Source organism: Bos taurus, chromosome 16 (genome assembly GCF_002263795.3).
Source record: "Bos taurus isolate L1 Dominette 01449 registration number 42190680 breed Hereford chromosome 16, ARS-UCD2.0, whole genome shotgun sequence".
NCBI classification, from domain to species: Eukaryota; Metazoa; Chordata; class Mammalia; order Artiodactyla; family Bovidae; genus Bos; species Bos taurus.
Window position 1 is genome coordinate 35,313,391 of NC_037343.1, and position 25,883 is coordinate 35,339,273.

General features: G+C 40.9%; 1 pseudogene; it reads left to right on the forward strand.

Annotated features, from left to right (window-relative positions):
* Window positions 1–1,468: 1,468 nt before the first annotated feature.
* LOC782999 (ADP-ribosylation factor 1-like) lies at window positions 1,469–23,915 on the forward strand (annotated as a pseudogene).
* Window positions 23,916–25,883: the final 1,968 nt, after the last annotated feature.

Genomic DNA, 25,883 nt, shown 5'->3' on the forward strand with positions numbered 1-25,883 from the left:
AATGGTTTATAACTGTAAACTTTTCTTTAAAATGTGTGGCCTGAGATAAAAAATATTCATCTTATTTCTTGCTTGGCTCAAAAATTCACAATGAGATGAATTGACTTAAATATTGTAGGATGTATGAGAATACACTGCAGTTCACATAAAATGGATCACTCAGAAATAATTACATCCATTGCCTTCTTCTGAAATGGATTTTCTGCCTGATTGAGAAGGAAATTCTAACTTCTAGTGAAAGTGTTAGTTCATTGTATACATATGGTTTTATCATAAGTATTTGTGAAGTCAACTTTAGAATAGAAAGATTATATGGAGGTGAAAAAAATATATATTGAAAACCAAAGGTGGTTAGGAGAGGGCATAGGAAAAGAAAAAGTTAAAAATTAATAATAATAAATGATAGGGAGGCTGGGAGAAATCAAGTTAGTCTTTCATTCCCTTATGTAAGAATTAAAAAAAGTACAGAACACTTAGGGGGAAGATAACTTTTCAAACACAGTTTGTAGAGCCAAATAGGAAAATGCAAGAAGAGAATAGAAATGTTTAAAATGAAAGAAAGTATGATATTTGATATGTTAAGCATATCAATATGTTTGAAACTGTAAGTGGATTACAATCCCCAATTAAAGAGAAAAAACTTCCGATTGATTTAAAACAAAACAACCCCAAATCCCTAATATATATTGCTGGGGCCCAGAGGAGGTCACACCAAAATGTGCCTCAATGGCACATTGATTATTCTGAATAAAACTTACTTAAGAAGTGGTCAAAACAAGGGGGACACTGACCCTCCTTTCTGTTTCCCTGTAAAGCAAATCTCCCAAGTGAAAGATATGCTCCCTGCTTCAGGAGGTAGGACACATTTATCACTAAAGTTAGGAAGTTCAGGCTGAGAAGCCTGAATAAACAAACCTTGTTACTTCAAGTTACTACCCCAAATCCAAACTCTGTTTAGACTCTTCACTAATTGAGCACCCAAACCCTAACTTTCTTTGTCCTATCAATTCCTCACACATGTATTATTTCTTTGTTTAAAAAAATATAAAATTGCCTACTTTGGTCACTTCTGAGGTCCTATTTCTTTTTTCTTTAAATTTATTTTTATTTATTTTTGGCTGTCCTGAGTCTTTGTTGCTGCAAGGGCTTTTTCTCTGTTGCAGTGAGTGGTGACTACTCTTTGGTTGTGGTGCACGGGCTTATCACTGCAGTGGCTTCTCTTGCTGCAGAGCATGGGCTCTAGGGACTCAGTAGTTGTGGCTCCTGAGCTCTAGAGCACAGGTTCAATGGAGGGTGCAGGAGCTTAGTTGTTCCCTGGCATTTGGGATCTTCCTGGATCAGGGTTCAAACTCATGTCTCCTGCATTGGCAGGTGGATTCTTATCCACTGAACTACCAGGAAAGCCCTGTGGTCCTATTTCTATGGGACCTCTTAGGTACATGAATTAAAATTTATTTCTAGAGTCAAGATGGCGAAATCAGAGGACATGAAATTCACCTCTCTTCACAAATACATCAAGAATACATCTACAAGTGGAACAAATCTCACAGAGTATCTGCTGAATACTATTGGAGGACCTTGGACACCTAAAAGGACAAGAAAAATCCTCACACAACCAGGTAGGACTAAAGGAAGAAAAACAAAAAGAGGAAATGAGAAGGGACCAGCACCCCTGAGGGGAGCTGAAGGTGAGGAGAGCTTCCTGCACTCAGAGAAGCCCCCTCACAGTGGGAAAATCAGCTGGGACAGAGAGGGAGCTTTAGGGGGTCAGAGGGGAATGCAGCAACTGGTCAGTGGAGGGCAGGACAGAGTAAGATCTGTGCTCATAGTCCATGCTGCAGCCCCATGCACCCCAGCCTGAGCCATGTGTCTCCTGGTACAGAGAGGGGCTGCGTGCTGGAAAATGGGGTTTGGACAGTGAACCCTGGGAGAGGACAGCTGTTGGATGTGAAGAGACAGACTGAAGGGACACGAGTAAGGAGCTCCATGACCAGGAAAGTTTCTGGGTGAAACCTTGGTCACCCAGAATAAAGGCGCTGCTATTGAGTGGCATGGAAGGGGTGGGATGGCCATTGTAACCCCCATCCCCACCCACAGGCCCCTGCCTCTGTGGGCACTGGGGGGGGTGCTCATCTGAGAGGGCCCACCTGCCCCTCAAGCCAAGTCCTCTCTGGCCCACACAAGCTCCAGGGACCCACGCACCACCTTTGCCAAAGCCTCCTAGGGAGTTGGCGCTGGGCACCCCAGGCTGAGTTAAGTGTCTTGCCCATGGTGGAGGGAGCAGGATGCTAAAGTGTGGGAGAGTGGACCAGGGAGAGGACTGCTGTTGGTTTCACAGAGATGGCCTGAAGGGACAGAAGTGAGGAGCTCCCTAGCCGGGAATGATCCTGGAGGAAGCAGATCTGCCTTGGAAATAAGGCACCACTGTTGAAAGGCATGCAAGAGGTGGGGCCGCCATCATGGACTCTGTCCCCATATGCCAGCCCTTGCCTCTGCAGGCACTAGGAGAGACTCCCACTAGAGCGAGCGCACCCCAATCTGACTCAGCTTCCTGCCAGCCCCTGCCTCTGAGGGCACTAGAGGGGGATCCCATCAGAGTGAGTATGGACTCCCCAGTTGTGGCTGCCTTATCCCTTTCTGGCTGGAGTCAAACGGGCCAAAGACATAAACAGACATTTCTCCCAAGAAGACATACAGATGGCCAACAAACACATGAAAAGATGCTCAACATCGCTCATTATTAGAGAAATGCAAACCAAAACTAGAATGAGGTATCACCTGACATCAGTCAGAATGACTGTCATCAAAAAAATCTACAAACAATACATGCTGGAGAGGGTGTGAAGAAAAGGGAACCCTCCTTCACTACTGGTGGAAATATAAATTGGTACAGCCACTATGGAGAATAGTGTGGGAGTTCCTGAAAAAACTAAGATTAGAGTTACTGTATGACCCAGCAATCCCACACCTAGCCATCTATCCAGAGAAAACAATAATTTGAAAAGATGCATGCCCTGCGATATTCTTGGCAGCACTAATTAAAATAGCCAAGACACCGAAGCAATCTAAATGTCCTTCAACAGAGGATAGATAAAGAAGATGTGGTTCGTATATACAATAGAATATTACTCAGCCATATAAAGTAATGAAATAATGCCATTTGCAGAGATGTGGATGGACCTAGAGATTGTCATACAGAGTGAAGTAAGTCAGAAAGAGAAAAATAGATATTGTATAATATCGCTTGTTTGTCGAATCTAGAAGAATGTTAGCAATGAACTAATATGCAAAGCAGAAATAGAGACACAGATGTAGAGAACGAAGTTATGGTGACCAAGGCAGGAAAAGGGGGTATGATGAATTGTGAGAGTGGGGCTGACATATATATATATAATACTGTGTATCACATAGATAACTGAGAACCTGCTGTACAGCACAGTGAACTCCACTCAGTGCTCTGTGATGACTAAGTGGAAAAGAAATCCAAAAAAGAGGGGATATATGTATATGTAAGGCTGATTCCCCTTGCTAAACAGCAGAAACTGAAACAGCATTGTAAAGCCACTATACGCCAATAAAAATCAGTTTTAAAAAATGAGAAGTTTTTTTTCTGCTGCTAATCTGTCTTGTGTCAATTTTATGGCTAATCCAGCCATAAGAACTCAAGGGGAGTAGAAGGGGAAAATTTCCCCTCCCCAACAATATTGTTTAAAAGGAATATACCTAAAATAAGGAAAATGAACATTAAAAAAGAAGTGCAATGATTTATTATACAAATACAAAACATAGGATATTGATGTGTTTATTATATTCCTGTTCATTCATTTTCCTTTTTATGTAACCTTGAATGTGCCAGCCAGGTAATTGCCTAGGTACAGGAGATACAACTGAATAAAACAAAGCTCATGTCCTACTTGAGTTTGCTTTGTAGGGGGGACACAATCTAAACAAATAATTACATAATATAAAGTAAAATAATGATAAATGCTACATAGGAACTGAAGCAAGGAAAAAGGGGACAGTGAGAGAAGCAGCATTTTAGAAAAGAGGGCTTCTTTGAGGAAGTGACATTTGTTCCAGGGCCTGAATGAAATGAGGAGCCGTGGAGTAGTTATTTGGGGGTACTTCAGTGGTCTAGAACAGCATGGTGCATGAAATGTCTATTTCTGATTGATGGTAAGATAAGGAGAATATCCTAGAATGCAAACCAATTTCATTACGAAATGCTGTTCAGTCCTGCTAACATTTTTCTTTCATATTGAAAGACATTCTTGATGAAGAAAGCAGTGTGTCAGTTTGCACTCTGGCTCATTATCTCTGGCTTTTTATCTTGTTGCATTTTGAGTAACCCTGGTAGACAGAGGAAAGAAAGGACAAAGTTCAGTTCAGTTCAGTTGCTCAGTCGTGTCCGACTCTTTGCGACCCCATGAATCGCAGCACACCAGGCCTCCCTGTCCATCACCAACTCCCGGAGTTCACTCAAACTTATGTCCATTGAGTCGGTGATGCCACCCAGCCATCTCATCCTCTGTCGTCCACTTCTCCTCTTGCCCCCAAGCCCTCCTAGCATCAGAGTCTTTTGTAATGAGTCAACTCTCCGCATGAGGTGGTCAAAGTACTGGAGTTTCAGCTTTAGCATCAGTCCTTCCACTGAATACCCAGGACTGATTTCCTTTAGGATGGACTCGTTGGATCTCCTTGCAGTCCAAACGACTCTCAAGAGTCCAACACCACAGTTCAAAAGCATCAATTCTTCAGCACTCAGCTTTCTTCACAGTCCAAGTCTCACATCCATACATGACTACTGGAAAAACCATAGCCTTGACTAGATGGGACTTTGTTGGCAAGGTAATATCTCTGCTTTTCAATATGCTATCTAGGTTGGTCATAACTTTCCTTCCAAGGGGTAAGCATCTTTTAATTTCATGGCTGCAATCACCATCTGCAGTGATTTTGGAGCTCCCAAAAATAAAGGCTGACACTGTTTCCACTGTTTTCCCATCTATTTCCCATGAAGTGATGGGACCAGATGCCATGATCTTCGTTTTCTGAATGTTGAGCTTTAAGCCAACTTTTTCACTCTCCACTTTCACTTTCATCAAGAGGCTTTTTAGTTCCTCTTCATTTTCTGCCATAAGCGTGGTGTCATCTGCATATCTGAGGTTATTGATATTTCTCCAGGCAATCTTGATTCCAGCTTGTGCTTCTTCCAGCCCAGCATTTCTCATGATATACTCTGTATATAAGTTAAATATGCAGGGTGACAATATACAGCCTTGGCATACTCCTTTTCCTATTTGGAACCAGTCTGTTGTTCCAAAGGACAAAGGCCTGAGGCAAAAACATAATTAGCATATTAGGCAAAGTAGATAGATTGAGTAAATACAGCTAAATGAGTATATTTGGCTTAAATACACTAAATAGTAAAATAATCATTTGACTTAAATGATTGTCTTAATTATTTAAATTAATAATATTCCTTTCATAGATATCAAGATCTGTAAAGATCTCTCTCCTGAACTCAACTCGTAAAGATCTCTCTCCTGATATATTCAATATATAATTTTCAACTAGAACTCTCCATTTATGAGTAATAAACATTAAAACATAACATGCTCCAAATTCAAGTTTTGATTCCAGTCCCTCATATCTTGCCTTCCCAAACCATGGTCATCACCACCTTTGTTCAGTCCACCAGCTTCTAATGCAGGTATTTTCGCCATAGATTCCTATGTTCTCCATGCTTCTATCATCGCCCTCTCCCCAGCCTGTTCGCCACTTAGAACCCAGAGTAGTTCTTTTAAAATGTTAGTCAGCTCATCTCAGGATCTTTGCTTGTTAGCCCTTTTTCTCATTTCTCTTAGGACTACTTGTATATGTGAAATTTTATCTGACAACCGCAGATATAAAGGGCTTCCCTAGGGGCACAGTGGTAAAGAATCTGTCTGCCAAGCAGGAGACACAAGGGACATGAATTTGATTCCTGGGTCAGGAAGATCCCTTAGAGTAGGAAATGGCAACCCACTCCAGTATTCCTGGTTGGGAAATCCCATGGACAAAGGAGCCTGGTGGGCTACAGTCCATGGGATCGCAAAAAGTCAGACATGACTGAGTACACACACACACACCATAGATACAATTTTGACTCATCCCCAAGCAAGACATTCTCTCACTTACCTAGTTTTATCTCCAAAACACTTCATATCATTTAATGTTTGTTTTTTCTTATCTGTCTCTCAACCACTCCAATAGGCATGAGAGAAAGACTTTGTTGTCTTTATCTGTAGCACTAAGAATGAACTCAATATACATAGCTATAGATTTATATATCTAGATACATATATATATTCATTTATTAGATGAAAATAAGAAAAAGCACATTTAACAGAAAAGACTAGAGGTAGAAGAGAAAGTCTAGTTTTCTCCTGTCAAATAAAAAGCACATATGGAAAAACTATTTATAAGGATCATTGCAATAGGGGTAGAGAGACAATTGCAATGGAGTTGGGGGACTATTACAACAGTGGGAGGGTGTCCATTGTAGTTCAGTTCAGTTCAGTTCAGTTACTCAGTCATGTCCGACTCTTTGTGACCCCATGGACTGCAGCATGCCAGGCCTCCCTGTCCATCACCAACTCCCGGAGGTTACCCAAACTCATGTCCATTAAGTTGGTGATGCCATCCAACCATCTCATCCTCTGTCGTCCCCTTCTCCTCCTGCCTCCAATCTGTCCCAGCATCAAGGTCTTTTCCAATGAGTTAGTTTTTCCCATCAGATGGCCAAAGTATTGGAGTTTCAGCTTCAACATCAGTCCTTCCAATGAATATTCAGGATTTCCTTTAGGATGGATGGGCTGGATCTCCTTGCTGTCCAAGGGACTCTCAGGAGTCTTCTCCAATACCACAGTTTAAAAGCATCAATTCTTCGGTGCTCAGCTTTTTTTATAGTCCAACTCTCACATCCATACATAACTACTGGAAAAACCATAGCCTTGACTAGATGAACCTTTGTTGGTAAAGTAATGTCTCTGCTTTTTAATATGCTGTCTAGGTTGATCATAACTTTTCTCCCAAGGAGCAAGAGTCTTTTAATTTCATGGCTGCAGTCACCATCTGCAGTGATTTTGGAGCCCCCCAAAATAAAATCTGTCACTATTTCCACTGTTTCCTCATCTATTTGCCATAAAGTGATGGGACCAGATGCCATTGTAGTAGGGAGAAGGCATAATGTGTACAAATGTCTCAAAGTTCAGGTAGAAAAGGCTTTTGTCTCTTTTAAGAAAGACTAATGAAGTTTAGTCTTCCCTGGTGGCTCAGATGGTAAAAGCATCTGCTTACAATGCGGGAGACCCGGGTTTGATCCCTGTGTTGGGAAGATCCCCTGGAGAAGGAAATGGCACCCCACTCCAGTACTCTTGCCTGGAAAATCCCATGGACAGAGGAACCTGGTAGGCTACAGTCCATGGGGTCGCAAAGAGTCGGACACGACTGAGTGACTTCACTAGTCACTAGTCATACAATGAAGTTTAAAGAGAACTGTGTATGCAGGAGTGGAATGAGTAGGTGATGTGAACAGGTACTTCAAACAGGAAAGGGCCTTTAAGGGGGAGATATTCTGCATTTTAGTGCTTGCTTAAGCTAACTTAAGCTTATGGAAGAGACAAGCTTCTGCCGCCTGGGGGAGGGAAAGAAGCCTGATAAAATTTAAATGAGTTAAGTTAGTGGACAATTTTCAGATTGGTTAGTGGGGACCAACGATTCAGCTAATCATTCATGAGTTAGAGAATCAGAACTTGGGGAACTTTTGTCTGCCTTGCCATGGGTACACACAGGAGCCACCCATGAGCCCCGTCCGAGTCACATAGGGCGGAGGGCCTTCTGCAGCCAGCTGTCTCCTAAAACACAAACCGGGGAGGATTATTGCCCATCATTATTTTCCAGGAACACTGGGCCAGGTAAAGCTCCACATTATTAACCCATAGGAGTTTGGTCCCAGTGAGGCTTTGCACTATCTTCACGACTGTAAAATGGCAGCTGTGGTGCCATCGCTCAGCCAGGCCTCCTTCTACCACATGTAGCACAGGACTTAGAGAGGCAATGGGTCTCCATCTGCCATCCAGCTCACAGATTCTTGAATCTCATTTTGTTACCTTTCCTTTGGGTCACTGAAAGAAATTAAAAGGTAATTCAATGGAGAAAGCCAAAATAAATGCCCAATTTTGTTCATTGCTCTGCCAACCAGTGTGATATGATATTATTAGAGCTAAAACAGCAATGGTTTCAATTATAAATCGTTAACTATCCCCCCAAAAAGTGGGAGTTAAGTTGCTTGTGCTTTCTTCATTTTAAATAGCTTACTCAAGGAGCTAATTGTTTCCTAAATCCTCTTTGGCAGTGATGCCTAGGATTCTATAGATTTTATTAAATACATAAATCTTGTGTTTTCCAAAGCACTGCTTTATATGAACAAAGCATCTCAAATTCTTACCCTAATTTTTAAGAGATAAGAACTTTGTGGGATACTAGGGCCATATTGATCTTATCTACAAAATTCTAACATTTAAAGGATGGACATAGAAGAATGGCTTTCGAGAGGCCACACCCAGCCACCTAGTTCAGTTCAGTTCAGTGGCTCAGTCATGTCTGACTCTTTGCAACCCCATGGACTGCAGCATGCCAGGCTTCCCTGTCCATCACCAACTCCTGGAGCTTGCTCAAACTCACGTCCATTGAATCGGTGATGCCATCCAACCATCTTATCCTCTGTTGTCCCCTTCTCCTCCTGCCTCCAATCTGTCCCAGCATCAGGGTCTTTTCCAATGAGTCAGTTCTTCCCATCAGGTGGCCAAAGTATTGGAGTTACAGCTTCAACATCAGTCCTTCCAATGAATATTCAGGACCGATTTCCTTTAGGATGGATGGGCTGGATCTCCTTGCTGTCCAAGGGACTCTCAAGAGTCTTCTCCAACACCACAGTTCAAAACCATCAAGTTTTTGGCGCTCAGCTTTCTTCACAGCCCAACTCTCGCATCCATACATGACCACTGGAAAAACCATAGCCTTGACCAGATGGACCTTTGTTGGCAATGTAATGACTCTGCTTTTTAATATGCTATCTAGGTTGGTCATAACTTTTCTTACAAGGAGCAAGGGTCTTTTAATTTCATGGCTGCAGTCACCATCTGCAGTGATTTTGAAGCCCAAGAAAATAAAGTTTGGCACTTTTTCCATTGTTTCCCCATCTAGTTGTCATGAAGTGATGGGACTGGATGCCATGATCTTCATTTTTTGGATGTTGAGTTTTAAGCCAGGTTTTTCACTCTCTGCTTTCACTTTCATCAAGAGGCTCTTTAGTTCCTCTTTGCTTTCTTCCAAAAGGGTGGTGTCATCTGCATATCTGAGGTTAAGTAATGCTCAAATTCTCTGTTTATAGAGAGAAATCTCAGGGTACCAGTCCTATGAGTAACTTCTCCCAGGCTTCCCTGTGATAACTCCAAGATATGAAGAAAATTCAGATATTCCATAAAAGGATTAAACTGATATGGCCCCAGACTCTGGCAATTGAAAGAATTACAACTCCAGCATTCAATAAGCATTGAAAACATTACTTTGCAGTTACCTAGAATTTAAGCTTTACAGAGCACTTTCAAATATACCATGTCATTAAATTTCACAACAATTTTGCAAGAAAGAAATTATCTCCATTTTGTTGGTGAGTAATATGAGCTATTATCTATTTCACACATTTCTTGCCACACATTCTTGCCACTTGCTAAGCACTCATTTAATCCTCACAACAATCTTATGATGTAAGTGCTATTATTATCCTGGTAATACGTAGATTGGAAGTTAGGCTCAGAAAAACTAAGGAAACTGCCTAGGGTCAGGCAACTAGAAAGTGGCTGAGTGAAGATTCTCCCTTTTCTAACTCCAAGTTCTTCTGACTCTCAGCATTCTAAATCGTCAGCCTTCATGCAAGTTTGGCCATGTAACTTTAAACTTATCTATGTACTACTATGGGGGCTTCCCAGGTGGCTCAGGGGTAAAAAAAATCCACCTGCCAATGAAAAGAGATGCAGAGCATGTGAATTATACCCCTGGGTTGGGAAGATCCCCTGGAGAAGGAAATGGCACCCACTCCAGTATTCTTGCCTGGGAAATCCCATGGACTGAGGAGCCTGATGGGCTACAGTCCCTGGGATCACAAAGAGTCAGACATGACTGATCTACTGAGCACATGTACTAGTCTTTGACAGTGTGCATTAAACACACAAAATAGACAATTTAAAAGAGACTAAGATAAAGATACATGTGAATAGAAGTTCTAGTTTCTCCTTATACCCTAGTAGAATGTCTTGTACACCTCAGAATGTAATCTTGATTAATCCACTTTTCTAGATAATCAGTCTATCAAATTGCCAACATCTGCTGATCATCAAAAAAGCAAGAGAGTTCCAGAAAAATGTCTATTTCCTCTTTATTGACTATGGCAAAGCCTTTGACTGTGTGGATCACAATAAACTGTGGAAAATTCTGAAAGAGATGGGAATACCAGACCACCTGACCTGCCTCTTGAGAAACCTATATGCAGGTCAGGAAGCAACAGTTAGAACTGGACATGGAACAACGACTGGTTCCAAATAGGAAAAGGAGTACATCACCCTGCTTATTTAACTTCTATGCAGAGTACATCGTGAGAAACGCTGGGCTGGAGGAAGCCCAAGCTGGAATCAAGATTGTCGGGAGAAATATCAATAACCTCAGATATGCAGATGACACCACCCTTATGGCAGAAAGTGAAGAGGAACTAAAAAGCCTCTTAATGAAGGCGAAAGAGGAGAGTGAAAAAGTTGGCTTAAAGCTCACCATTCAGAAAACAAAGATCATGGCATCCAGTCCCATCACTTCATGGCAAATAGATGGGGAAACAGTGGAAACAGTGGCTGACTTTATTTTGGGGGGCTCCAAAATGCAGATGGTGACTGCAGCCCTGAAATTAAAAGACGCTTACTCCTTGGAAGGAAAGTTATGACCAACCTAGACAGCATATTAAAAAGCAGAGACATTACTTTGTCAACAAAGGTCAGTCTAGTCAAGGCTATGGTTTTTCCAGTAGTCATGTATGGATGTGAGAGCTGGACTATAAATAAAGCTGAGAGCTGAAGAACTGATGCTTTTGAACTATGGTATTGGAGAAGACTCTTGAGAGACCCTTGGACTGTAAGGAGATCCAACTAGTCAATCCTAAAGGATATCAGTCCTGGGTGTTCATTGGAAGGACTGATGCTGAAGCTGAAGCTCCAATACTTTGGCCACCTGATGTGAAGAGTTGACTCATTTGAAAAGACCCTGATGCTGGGAAAGATTGAAGGCAGGAGGAGAAGGGGATGACAGAGGATGAGATGGTTGGATAGGATTACCAACACAATGGACATGGGTTTGGGTAGACTCCGGAAGTTGGCGATGGACAGGGTGGCCTGGCGTGCTGTGGTTCATGGGGTCGCAAAGAGTCAGATACAACTGAGCAACTGAACTGAACTGAACCCTATATGGACTGTGTGGATGAAATAACTAAGGCTCACTGTGTCTTGGTAAGGTGCCCATCAAACAATCCAGGAAAAGACATTCGAGTCTCAACTCTTATCTTCTAACTCCACATGCCTTCCCAGTCATCCACTGCCTCTTGGTCTGCCTCTGACCACGATATTCTGTGCTGTGTGCTCAGAAGCCTACAGTTGCCACCTCCCTCACTTTCCCCTCATCCTTACATATACACAGAAAGACCCACCTGTCTCAGAAGAGAGCCTCCTCAGAGTCTGTGAAGAGCAAGAGATGTTAGCACTCCAACTACTATAGTAGTTTGAATGAATCAGGTCCAGGTACACTTCAAGCCTATTTCTCTTGATAGAGAATATCTGTTTTCACTGAATAATTCCTAACCTCTCCTCATTACTTGATACCATGGAGGACTTCCTCTTTAGCATGGTTCAACATAGATTTATTTTGGGGGGGTGGGGAGTAGAGCTTGTATATCACTGACTGTACTCTTATTTGGGGGCTGAGCACTCCTCAATTTAATATTCATCACTTTACTTGAGTGCTTTTTGGTAATTTCTAGTGATTCTGTGAGTTCATTTTAATATGAAGAATACACAGTCTTGCTCTAGCCATCTACACATTCCAAACAATGCAATTGGGCTTAACTTTGCAGGTGCCCTCAGCATACAAGATCCATTTTGTTAGAGCCCTCATTGCCAGGTGGCAGAGTGAATTAGTCCCTGGATGTGGAGTGAGATAGAATGAGAAGCCTGAGAAGCCCAGCATGTCTTTCCCGAGAGCGAGTATGAGCCTAAATAAGCTGTGTCTTTTCAACAAGGATCCTGGACAAGAGTCCCCAGGGCTCACCACACAAACTCAGGAGCAGGAATAGGAATCCTGAAGCTCAGAACTCTGGAAAGCCAGTGAGGGGAGCAATTGCTTTATCAAGCTTCTCATTCCAAGGACCCCAAACCTTTACCTCTAAGAATCACTAGAAAACTTTCCAGCTTTAGCCATTTTTTAAAAAACAATCCACTCTCACCAAATTATAATACAAGGCAGATATAACAGAAATACCAGAATGATAATAAAATATATCTGATCCTCCTGACCACCTATTTAAACTCTCTGTAGTACCAACTCTTTGTGCTTTATATATCCCTCAACTGTGCCCCTGATACGATATCTTCATATGCTTCTGGGCTCTGTGGTCTCCAGCTGAAATGTAACCAACTTGACACAGTGCCCTGGTCTGTTGTGTCTCCCATTCACAGAACCCTTCTTGGACCTTTAATTGTTAATTGATTTAATGAATGAGCAAAACAATGAACGAACAGGTGCATATCTTGCTCTGTAAATATTTTGCACAAAGGCTAATTCTGTTAGATTCTTGCCAAGGGAGAGTGGTTACATTCAAGGAAACCAAAGGTTTGCCTTTCACAAACTAGAGCTCCAGTATTTGTGATCCTCCATTCACTTGAGGGCATTAATTTACATATCCACAAAGCCTTGTGGACCCTTGGCTAGAGTTGTCTGACTGACTGAATTCATAGAATGACTTACACATGTGTCAGATGTCAAGCCTTCCTAAGAGGAGTGAATTATATCCAGATAATAGAGTGTTCTGCACACAAGAGTCCCAGCATAGTTCCTCAGGAAAAAAATCTTCATGTTTTAAAAAAATTTTTGATTGGCGTATAGTTGATTTACAATGTTATGTTAGTTTTTTCTGTACAGCAAAGAGAGTCAGTTATATATATACATATGTATAACTTATTTTAGATTCATCTCTCATATGGCAATACAGAGTATTGCGTAGAATTCCCTGTGATATACGGTAGGGATATTTTAAACAAGCACTTTTAACCCAAGAAACAGACTCTCTCATGCTACTCCTAGTAATGGCGTGTGTATGGAGGAAGAATGTGGTGGTTATTGTAATGGCATATATGCAGGAGAATGCAGGGGAACCTGGACAGTTAGGCCTCAGGAAAATTGTAGTTCTGGATGAAAGTTCTGGATCCAGTAAAAAACAGTGGATTCACTCAGGTAGTCTAGCTACATGCCACACATCTGTTTCTCTTATCTTTGTGTGTGTGTGTACGCATGTGCTAAGTCATTTCAGTCATGTCTGACTCTTTCCAACTCCATGGAGTGTAGCCCACAAGGCTCCTCTGTCCATGGGATTCTCCAGACATGAATACTGGAGTGGGTTGCCATACCCTTCTCTGGGGGATCTTCCCAACCCACGGATCGATACTGTATCTCTTAGGTTTACCTGCCTTGGCAGGCGAGTTGTTTACCACTAGCGCTACCTGGGAAGCCAAAGCCCTCTCTTATCTCTACGAACTCTCAATTACAGATATTGATATAAATATAAATATTGAAGCAGGTGTCTCCTGTCTACTTCAGAGCATCTGCCTACTCATTTTTATGTTACCACTTCACTTTGGCTCACACAGGTCCACAATGGTACCCTCCGCCAACCCACCCTGGATTACCTCTACATCACAGTCTTTGTAAGGACACACACAAAGATATGAGGAAAGAGATTTCCCTCTCCTTCTTTTTCTTTGAGCATTTACTATAGAAAATATGTAATTATAAATGCTTTCTCTTCTCTGAAAGTGAAGTTGCTCAGTCATGTCTGACTCTTAGCGATCTCATGGGACTGCAGCCTACCAGGCTCCTCTGTCCATGGGATTTACCAGGCAAGAGTACTGGAGTGGGTTGCCATTGCCTTCTCCAGAGGATCTTCCTGACCCAGGGATCGGACCCAGGGATCGAACCCAGGTCTCCCACACTGTAGGCAGACACTTTACCATCTGAGCCACCAGGGAAGTCCTTCTCTTCTCTGCAATGTACATAAATCCTTTTGAATGCTAGATAGGTCTTCATTTCAGTTCAGTAGCTCAGTCATATCTGACTCTTTGCGACCCCATGAATTGCAGCACGCCAGGCCTCCCTGTCCATCACCAACTCCCGGAGTTCACTCAAACTCACGTCCATCGAGTCAGTGATGCCATCCAGCCATCTCATCCTCTGTCGTCCCCTTCTCCTCCTGCCCCCAATCCCTCCCAGCATCAGAGTCTTTTTCAACTTTTACTTTAATGTGTCAGTCTAGGCTATGGAAAGGCAAGAAAGAGTAAGCATAGGGGGTGGAGCCAAGATGGCGGAGCAAGAGAATGCAGAGTTCGTCTGCTCACAACTAGGGCATCTCCTAAGCGCTGGTGGGTGAACTCGGACACCTGGGGGGATGGAAGGGCGGGGGGGATTGGAGGAATCCCCGCAGGGACAGAGGTAAGGGCGGGAGAGAGGAAAAGTAGAGGCGGGACAAGGGGTTCCTGGGGAGGGGAGAGGCTCCCATGCTCCCAGGAGCCCACTTACCAGGAGGAGATTGGCCAGGACGGAGAGGGGCCTTCGGGGGATGGGGGATTGGAGCGGAACTTGGACAGCATCTCCCCAGCCCGCTGGGCTCCAGGGTCTAAGACCAAAGTGTTGGGATGTCTACTGGGGAGGTGGGGGTAGGCTGCATCTCACCATGGGGGCAAGGGCAGTGATAGAGGAGGCAACAGGGAATCTTTTTATTTTTTTAAAATTATTTTATCTTATTTTTATTGTTTAATTTTTAATTTTGAATATTTTTATAATAAAGTATTTTAAAGTTAATATTAAATCAAAATTAATAAAACATAAACGGTTTTCCACTCCTTTGGTGTCTAAAGTTTATCTGTCTCTTAAACAGTGTCAATCCTCAAGCATCTTATCAGATAATTAAACCATGAATTGTCAATTCAGTTTAACAAATTTTGATTGTACCTCCATTATAGGCAGGATTTTGTGTTGATGCTAATTGTATTATTTTTTCTTCCCTCCAGTTTCTGATTGAATCAGATAGTTGATGTCACTGTTTTTAAATTTGGAGCTTTCTATTCTTTTTCACAGAATGTTTATTATTGTCAATGGTATGAACTTAGAAACATTCTGTTTTATATCTCTCTGTAGATAGTCTTTTTATCTATTGATAAGAGAGGTTTCTTATAGATAATGGCGATTTTACCTTCTCAAAACATGTAATCGATGAAGCAAAATACTTTGCAATGTGGTAAGATAATTATGTTTTAAAAGAACTAACTAGCCCCCTCAGGTGAAGTCCAGCAGAGACTAATTCAGAGCCACACTCTGAGTGGCAACAAGATCTCAGTTTGTAAAACTGATTTACTTTATATAGAAACAGAATAGGTGAATTTCTCCATCAAAGGGTAATGTACTCAGATGAAGTAGCCAGTCATAATTCTAAACTTCACCTATTTGAAAATCTCAAAAGGAATAAGAGGATGAGGAACAGTTTTAAGAATGTCTTTTATTCCTTGCTTACTCTGAAAAAAGAGTCACCCATAATGGGATATATGAGATACTGCATTCACAAACCTTATAAGGTCTTTATTTTGGGGCAATGGTTAGAGCCAAATATCTCTAGGTATGATCAGGCCCTGAACTGTCTGAACTTCTAGAATTTGAGTACAATGTCAGGAAAGCCAACACAAATTAAACATATTAACTCTCCATAGAAGTAACTTTGTGTAGCTAACATAAGGAATAAGATTATGGAAGGTTTCAAAAGCTCATTAAAGACATGGGAGAATCTCTAAAATATTTATAAAAAAAAAAAAAAACCCAAAAACCCCTCATTTTCTGAAATCTCCACACCTGTTATTGGGCCTGTCAAAAAGCAGGAGCTCAGTAAACAAGAGCGAAACTGAATTTTATTTATCAGCACTAATAATGACTAATGTAAGATAATTTATAAAACTATTAATGATATTATGCCTCAAGTGGTAGCGGTATATAAGTATCATGGTATATATACTCGAGGAAAATTAAATAATATACAAATAAAATTAAAGAATATATATATTTGATAACTTTATATATACTATATATATATAAAGTGTACATGTACACATACATATACGCTTTTGATTTTAATTTTCTTTAAAATGTGTATATTACAACTAAAAAAAATGACACCATCTCTGAGAGATGCAAGAATTTCTATCCCTAGGAAAGATGACTACAGAGTAAAATAGGAAAAAATATACAGACTGCACCACAGTCTAATGAAATGTTTTTACTCTTTCAAAAGTCTGATTATTTACTCTGTATGGAAACACTTTCCAACTTGAAAGGCATCAGACGCCAAAATGAGTATTTTGGTCACTGAAAAAATAGCTTCCAATGGAAACTGGAATTTTGTTTTGTAAATCAGTGTTTAGTCTTAATGTAGCCAGTAATAATTGTGTGACTTTGAGAAAATCAATTTACTTTTCTGGGTTTCAATATCTTCTCTTGTACAATAAAAGATTGTTTTATTGGGGAAAGTTTCCCCAATTGTCCCCCTCAGAATGAAAGTCCTAGAAATGTGCTCAATCTGCAAGAACAACTGGACATCCACATTTACTGATCCACTTGTTTACTGACTTGCCATTGATTGTTCATTGAGTCCATGAGCATTTGTTAAAACTTACTCTATTTTTTAAAAATATATTTTCACTTTAATTTTCTTTCTGACTTCAGAGTATGAAGTACTACTCCCTTTGACCTGAGGAAGGGGAATGCTATTCGTCAGTCCTGCCTTTTTCTAGTTTCCTGAAGATGAAAGCCTTATTTAGAAATGTGAGATGAGTATCAGTGAAGACAGATTCCTAGACTGTCAAAAAGGTTGCTGTCCATCCTGTGCAGGACTTTCTAAAGGACTGTGCCATCTCATGCCCTTATTCATCCAGGCCTCTCAATCTGGCTGCAGGACATGGCCATTTGCAATGACATTCACTGAGTCCATATTTCCTATAGTCACTCTCAACCTTCTTATTCTTTTTTAAATTTTTTTATTTAAGTATAGTTGACTTACAATGTGTTTAATTTCCAATGTAGAGCAAAGTGACTCAGTTATACATATATATATATATATATATATATTTTCATATTCTTCTCCATTATAATTTATCCCAGGACACTGAATATAGTTTCCTATGTTATACAGTAGGACTTGTTGTTTATCCATCCTATATGTAATAGTTTGCCTCTGCTAATACCAAATCTCCTTCCCCTTGGCAACCACAAGTCTGTTCTTTGTGTTCTGTAAGTCCTTTTTGTTTCTAGATATGTTTGTGTCGTATTTTAGATTCCACATATATAAGTGATATCATATTGTATTTGTCTTTCTTTTTCTGACTGACTTCACTTAGTATAATAATCTTGAGCTCCATCCATCTGTAGCAACAAATGTAGCCATTTGTTGCTGTGGATGGCATTATTTCATTGTTTTTAATGGCTGAGTAGTATTTCATTGTATATATGTACCACATCTTATTTATCCATTCATCTGTTGATTTAGATTGTTTCCATGTATTGGCTATAATAATAGTGCTGCTATGAACACAGGAGATACTTATCTTTTTGAAATACAGTTTTATCTGGGTTTATGCCTAGGAGTAAATCCCACGGACGGAGGAGCCTGGTAGGCTGCAGTCCATGGGGTCGCTGGGAGTCGGACACGACTGAGCGACTTCACTTTCACTTTTCACTTTCATGCATTGGAGAAGGAAATGGCAACCCACTCCAGTGTTCTTGCCTGGAGAATCCCAGGGATGGGGGAGCTGGTGGGCTGCAGTCTATGGGGTCGCACAGGGTCGGACACAACTGAAGTGACTGAGCAGTAGCAGCAGCATGCCTAGGAGTGGGGTTGCTAGATCATATGAAAACTTTATTTTTAGTTTTTTTATGAGCTTCCATACTATTTTCAATACAGGCTGCACCAACTTACATTCCCACCAAGAGTGTAGAAGGGTTTCCTTTTCTCCACACCCTCTTCAGCATTTGTTGTTTGTAGACATTTTAATGATGGCTGTTCTGACCTGTGTGAGGTGATGCCTCATTGTAGTTTTGATTTGCATTTTTTGTTATTTAGTGATGATGAGCATCTGTTCATGTGCCTATTGGTTATATGTATGTCCTTTTTGGAGAAATGTCAATTAAGCCTTATTCTTGACCCCTTTACCTCTCTGACCCTTTGACTTAGTACCTGGTCGGTGACTGTTTTGCTTTGATAATATGTTTGGTCAGGTTGCTTTGGCTCTGCATGGCCATTTTCATTCACCATTTTGTCCACATTAGGTCACCAATTTCTCCCTCCACAGCCTTGAGTAAGAGGCAGTCTTGTCTATCCTTGTTCTCAGTGTCCCCATTGATGAGGCCTTCCATTCAAGAAGGACTAGAAAAGATCTGATAACTGCCTTTTCACCTTTCTCCCAATTTCCTGCAGTTTCTTATGATGAGAGTCTGTGGACACACTGTAGATCTTTGCAGGTGCCTTAGATTTCTCCTTTTTCCCCCTACAATGTGGAGTCTACTGAAAAGTTAGAGGGAAAAAAATGGAGAAACACATCTATCACATGCCTACTACACCAGGAACTGATCTAGTTGCTCACTTAATGTCTTCATCACAGTCATTTCACAAAGGGGATAACTAAAGTTCACACAAATTTACTTTGCCATAGCTGGTAAAAAACTGAGTTATGATTTGATCCCTATGCCTATTTTTTTCCGTTCCCTCTCAATGTCTCACTTGAACATCTATTTAAGGACATATGGCCTAATGTTTAGAGAATCAGATATAATGAAGTTTGAGTTTCACATTATTTTCCAATACTACTTAATAAATGATAATGAATACTGAACATATTCTTCCCTTTATTCCAAAAATACTTATTGGATAATTCTATGTCAGGCAGTGTTCTAAGCATTTGGGATACATCAATGAACTAAAATGACAAAAGTCTTTGTACAGTTTACATTCTAGTGGGTCAGGGATAGAAAATAAGCAATAAGTATAATAATAAATAAGAAATTTTATAGTATATTCAAATGTGTGAATAAACTGGAGAAAAGAAATAGAGCAAGATAAGGGGAACCACATAGTATGTGGTTTGGAGGGAGGTTTATATTTTCAAACAGTGGTGATTGAGAGTATGACACTAGAGCTAAGACTTGAAGGAGTCAAGAGAGCAACTGGATGGTAGAAGAATTTCCAAAGACACTGATGTGACTGAAGCAGAGTGAGCAATACTGGAGTCGGGGGGAGGGAAGGAGAGAAATACAGAAATGGCATTCAAAGGTTTTTCGAAGGTCTTTTTCTTTATGTTTTTTGAAATAGGGACCCACTGAAATGTTTGAAAATAAAAGTGATTGATTTAAGCTTAAAAGAGTACTCAGTTGAAAATAGACTGAGATAACTTAAATGTCTAATTTATCATTGTGCATTTACCACATCTTATGTAGGTTAAGTGGAGAAGGCAATGGCACTCCACTCCAGTACTCTTGCCTGGAAAATCCCATGGACGGAGGAGCCTGGTAAGCTGCAGTCCATGGGGTCGCTAAGAGTCAGACACGACTGAGCAACTTCACTTTCACTTTTCACTTTCATGCATTGGAGAAGGAAATGGCAACCCACTCCAGTGTTCTTGCCTGGAGAATCCCAGGGAGAGGGAAGCCTGGTGGGCCGCCATCTATGGGGTCGCATAGAGTTGAACACGACTGAAGTGACTTAGCAGCAGCAGCAGCATGTAGGTTAAGACTGGATCTTATTTAACTAGATCAAAATCATGGCAAATCTTCATTTCATTAGACTAAGATAAGCCACTAAGAAGAGCTGGCTGTAAGTCAAGGCTAGAGTGTTAACAGTAATAAGAGATGTGTAAGAGACATGGGGTCAAGAAAAGAAAAGCATGGTCTGTGATTTAAGAATCTCAATTTATAACATCAGGCTTATTTCCAAGTTTGATCTCTTTGATGTGCATCTTTCTTTTCTCCATTTTGTGAAAATATTTCAGTTTCAGAAATTGAATTTTCCCTGAAAGATCTGATTCTCAGGTATAGATAGAACTTAATTTCAATGTAAGTGCCAAAACCCACAAGACTTTGGGCACAATTCATATTTTTTCAAATTTTTTGAATATATGCCAGTAGCTACATGAAATTCCTTTAATACCTCTTAATTGATTCTTTCATATTCTCTGTTTTTCTTCCTTTTTTGCCTACTTCCCTTAAAGAATCCAAGACAAGATGAATAGAATAGCTTTCCAAATAAATGTGAGAATATGGTCTGTCATCCTCCTTTGTTTTTATGACTTCTCTCTTCCCCAACTTAGAATTTAGAATGTGAGACAAGAGATATTCCTACTCTAAAATAGCCATTTGTATTTTTTTTCATACTCCTTTCCCTCTCATCTGAAGCTTGAGTAGTATTTATATGTATTAAATATGTTAAAAACACATTTGCCAAGCACCATTTAAATTCAAAGCACCAGTAACCCTCCCAGACTTCAGACAGTAATACAAAGCTATGGTAATCAAAACAGTGTGGAACTGGCACAAAAACAGACATATGGATAAATGGCAAAGAATAATCTAGAAATAAACCCACGTACCTGTGGTCAATTATTCTTTGACAAAGCAAGCAAGCATATACAATGGGAGAAAGTTTCTAGCACATGGTGTGGGGAAAGTTGGATAGCTGTATCAATGAAGTTGGAACATACCCTTACACCATACACAAAAAAACTCAACATGGCTTAAAGATTTAAACATTCAGATCAGATCAGATGAGTCGCTCAGTCATGTCCTACTCTTTGCGACCCCATGAATCGCAGCACACCAGGCCTCCCTGTCCATCACCAACTCCTGGAGTTCACTGAGACTCACGTCCATCGAGTCAATGATGCCACCCAGCCATCTCATCCTCTGTCGTCCACTTCTCCTCCTGCCGCCAATCCTTCCCAGCATCAGAGTCTTTTCCAATGAGTCAACTCTTCGCATGAGGTGGCCAAAGTACTGGAGTTTCAGCTTTAGCATCATTCCTTCCAAAGAAATCCCAGGGCTGATCTCCTTCAGAATGGACTGGTTGGATCTCCTTGCAGTCAGTCCAAGGGACTCTCAAGAGCCTTCTCCAACACCACAGTTCAAAAGCATCAATTCTTCGGCACTCAGCCTTCTTCACAGTCCAACACTCACATCCATACATGACCACAGGAAAAACCATAGCCTTGACTAGACGAACCTTTGTTGGCAAAGTAATGTCTCTGCTTTTGAATATGCTATCTAGGTTGGTCATAACTTTCCTTCCAAGGAGTAAGCGTCTTTTAATTTCATGGCTGCAGTCACCATCTGCAGTGATTTTGGAGCCCAGAAAAATAAAATCTGACACTGTTTCCACTGTTTCCCCATCTATTTCCCATATTAAGACACCATAAGACTCCTAGAAGATAACATAGGCAAAGCATTCTCTTGACATAAATCATACCAATGTTTTCTTAGGTCAGGTTCCCAAAGCAATAAAAATAATAACAAACAAATGTGACTTAATTAAATTTACAAACTTTAACATAGCAAAGAAAACCATAAGCAAGATGAAAAGACAACCTTCAGAATGAGAGAAAATATTTGCAAATGATGAAACCAACAAGGTCTTAATTTCCAAGATATACAAAGAGCTCATACAACCCAACAACAAAATCAAACAATCCAATCAAAAACTGGGCAGAAGTCTTAAACAGACATTTCTCCAAAGGAGACATACAAATGGCCAATAAGCATATTAAAAAATGCTAATTATTACAGAGATACACATCAGAACTACAATGAAGTACCACTTTACACAGGTCAGAATAGCCACTATTAAAAAGTCTACAAATAATAAATGCTGAAGAGGGTGTGGAGAAAAGGGAACCCTTCTACACTGTTGATGGGAATGTAAGTTGGTGAAGGCAGTGTGGAAAACAGTGTGGAGGTTCCTCAGAAAACTAAAGATCCACTTACGATAAGATCCAGCAGTTCATTCCAGACAAAGCTATAATTCAAAAAGTTATGTGCATCCCAATGTTCATAGCAGCACTGTTTACAATAACTGAGACATGGAAACAACCTAAATGTCCATTGATAGATAAATAGATGAAGATGTGGTGCGTATATACAATAGAATATTACTCATTCATAAAAAGAATGAAATAATGCCATTTGCAGCAACACGGATGCAACTATAGATGATCATACTAAGTGAAGTAAGTCAGAAAGAAAAAGACAAATGCCATATGGTATCACTTACGTATAAAATCTAAAATATGACACAGATGAACCTATCTATGATGTAGAAACAAATTTACAAACACAGAGAACAGAGTTGTGGTTGCCAAGGGAGAGAGGAGGGCGGTGGAGGGGTAGATTGGGAGTCTGGGGTTAGTAGATGCAAACTATTTCATATAGAATGTATGGCAAAACCCACAACATTGTAAAGTAATTTGCCTCCAGTTATAATAAAAATTTTTAAAAAAGGATGGATGGACAACAGGTCCTGCTGTGTAGCACAGGGAACTATGCTCAATGTCCTGGGATATGGAAAAGAATATAAAAAAGAGAAAAAATTCAAAGCCCCAGGCTGGAAATTGAAATATGAACACGGGCTGGCAAACCCTCTGGGTTCCAGCAGTGCTAAAGCTAGTGGCTTTCATTCCAGTGGAAACTTTGTTATGGGACCATTTTTAAAAGCATTTTCTAATATTTTAATTCTACACAGTGTGCAGAATTAACTGATTATGACTGAGGCCATGAAGAACTCTTCTGCCTGCACTAGTATTAAGGAATGGGTCACATGAGATGTTAGAAATTCTTGCTAGCTACTTTACAGCCCAGTCGCCTTACACTCTTGGTGACCTTCCTTGTTTATTCCGGTCTTGTGAAATCACTATTGGAATTGTGTGGGAGTGAAACCAACGCCTGCCTCAGAGCGACAGCTGCGCCAGGACATATCTTTTCAAACCTCTTCAAGGGCCTTTTTGTCAAAAAAGAAATGTGCATTCTCACTGTGGGCCTAGATGCTGTGGGAAAGACCCTCACTGTACAAAGTGAAGTTGGCTGAAACTGTGATCACTATTCCCACTACAGGCTTCATCATGGAGACGGTGGAATACAAGAACATCAGCTTCACTCCGTGGGACATGGGTGGCCAGGACAAGATCCGGCATCTATGGTGCCACTACCTTTAGAACACACAAAGTCTTATCTTTGTGGTTGACAGTGTGAGAGGCCTGCGAGGCTCACATGAGGATGCTGGCAGAAGATGAACCCTGGGACGCCTTTTCTGTTCGTGTTTGCTAACAGATAGGACCTCCCCAATGCCATGAATGCAGCCGAGATCACAGCCAAGCTGGGTCTACACTCTGTGCCACGGGCACTGGTACATTCAGGCCACCTGTGCCACCAGCGGGGACGGGCTCTATAAGGAGCCGGACTGGCTGTCCAATCAGCTCTGGAACCAGAAATGAGCTGTACTCTTTGCTCCTCCCCTCTTACCCCTTCTTCCTATCCCTTCGGTGTGCGTGCCAGAAGCCCTCTGCACTATCACCCTGCTTCACCGTGCTATGAATGTGCAGATGCAGCCAGCAACTGGATTTTTATTTAATGTAAATAGTTTTTGTTTCCAATGAAGCAGTTTTGGGTACTCTAATGCAATACTACTCATTTTTTTTTAATTGTAAAAAGAAAATCAACCCACTGTTTAGCACTGAGAAGGGATTTTAGGCACACAGGTTATCCAGGAATGGCTGTGTCAGATGAGCCTGATGCTCCTCCCCCGGGCTTTAGATCTGTGTTGAGATCCACTTTGGTGGTTCATCTTTAACCCAAATTCAGTGCTTTAAAAAAAATAGTTAACAAATACAAGGTAAGGAGGACACTTGAACACACAGAAGGGAGACATATGCCTAGTGTAGGTTCTGCAGTAATGGCCTGAGTCCAGTCCACCGGTGGTCTGTTTCCTGGACATGAAACAGGGTAGAACCACCCACGATCCACTCTGCAAGGTCACAATAGGGTGACCATTGATCTGCTCTGTCTCAGGTCATTCCACATCCCATAGTACTTTGCTTGTATTTATGCTTACATGGCTGCCCAGAAGACAGGGTGGAAGCCTGCAGCCATCACTCTCAGACACCTTGGAAGGACCTCGGCTTTTCCTTGGATCAGCATGGACACTTCAGTTGGAATGCTCTGGCTGGAGCAGGAGCCCTGCAGTCCCCTTGTAGCCTGCTCCAGGCTAGGGTCTCATCAGCTAGAGTGCAGATGGTCACTCTTGCGCCACAGCCCCTCAAAGCCCCTGTCTACATGTGCTCGCACCCCCTCAGCCTGCAAGGGTCAGACTGACCATCGAAAATGATAACCTCTACTTTGTTCTTTTGTATCTTGATAAACTCTGAAGAAGTTGGAGCTGTTAAAGTTTATGTTGGGGGAAACCTCAACACTGGTTTATTTGGTGTTGTGAAACCTCTTACTGCTTTCAATACACAATTAGGAATTTTAAAAAATTACTATTGGGACTTAGACTTAAAGGAATACCTTGTATGTTATATTTCAAAGATTTGTAAATAAATCCAGTACTCACAGGTCTAAATTTAAATGTCAGTTACTAATTATTCATTTTACCAAAAGGCTTATAACTAATTTCTTTAAGAGGCAAGCTCTTCTGATGCATTATATTTTATTTATCTATTTTTGGCTATACTTGATCTTCACTGTTGCAAGGACTGTTCTCCAGTGTGGCAAGCCATGGCTACTCTCTAGCTGTGGTGTGCAGGCTTTTCATTGCAGTGGTTTCTCTTGCTGTGGAGCACGGGGCCTCAGTAGTTGTGGCTCCCAAGCTCTAGAGCACAGGCTTAGTTGTGGTGCACGGGCTTAGTAACGCTCTGCGGTACGTGGGATCTTCCTAGATCACAAATCAAACCTGTGTCTCCTGCGTTAGCAGGCAGATTCTTTACCACTGAGCCACTACCAGGGAAGCCCCCTCTAATGCATTTTAAACTATGATAAAATGCATTATTCATAGTTGACATACTACTCTTTAGGCATACAAGTGTTTCATATATAGAGAGATATAATTTTACCTTGGCAACAGTAATAACTCCTATTAATTTTCTGTAAAGTGAAAAGATAACAGTATTGGGACTGGGGATTCCATGAAGATAAAAATATGTATTGAAACTGAAGGCTGTTATTTACACCAAAGGGAGGAAGGGAAGGAAGGAGGGAGGGAGGAATGCATTTGTCATTTGCTGAGGAGCAGACCAAGTAGAAGGAAAAAGGAGTGTACTTTTCAGGTTCCCTATTACCACAGGGAAAGCTTTTAAATGATGTTGTATTTTTAAAATGCCTTTCTATTTTCTATTTGTGTTCCCGTTAGTGTATGTATGTGTATTTTTTTAAAAAAAACTATACTTTTGGCAAACATAACCATATGA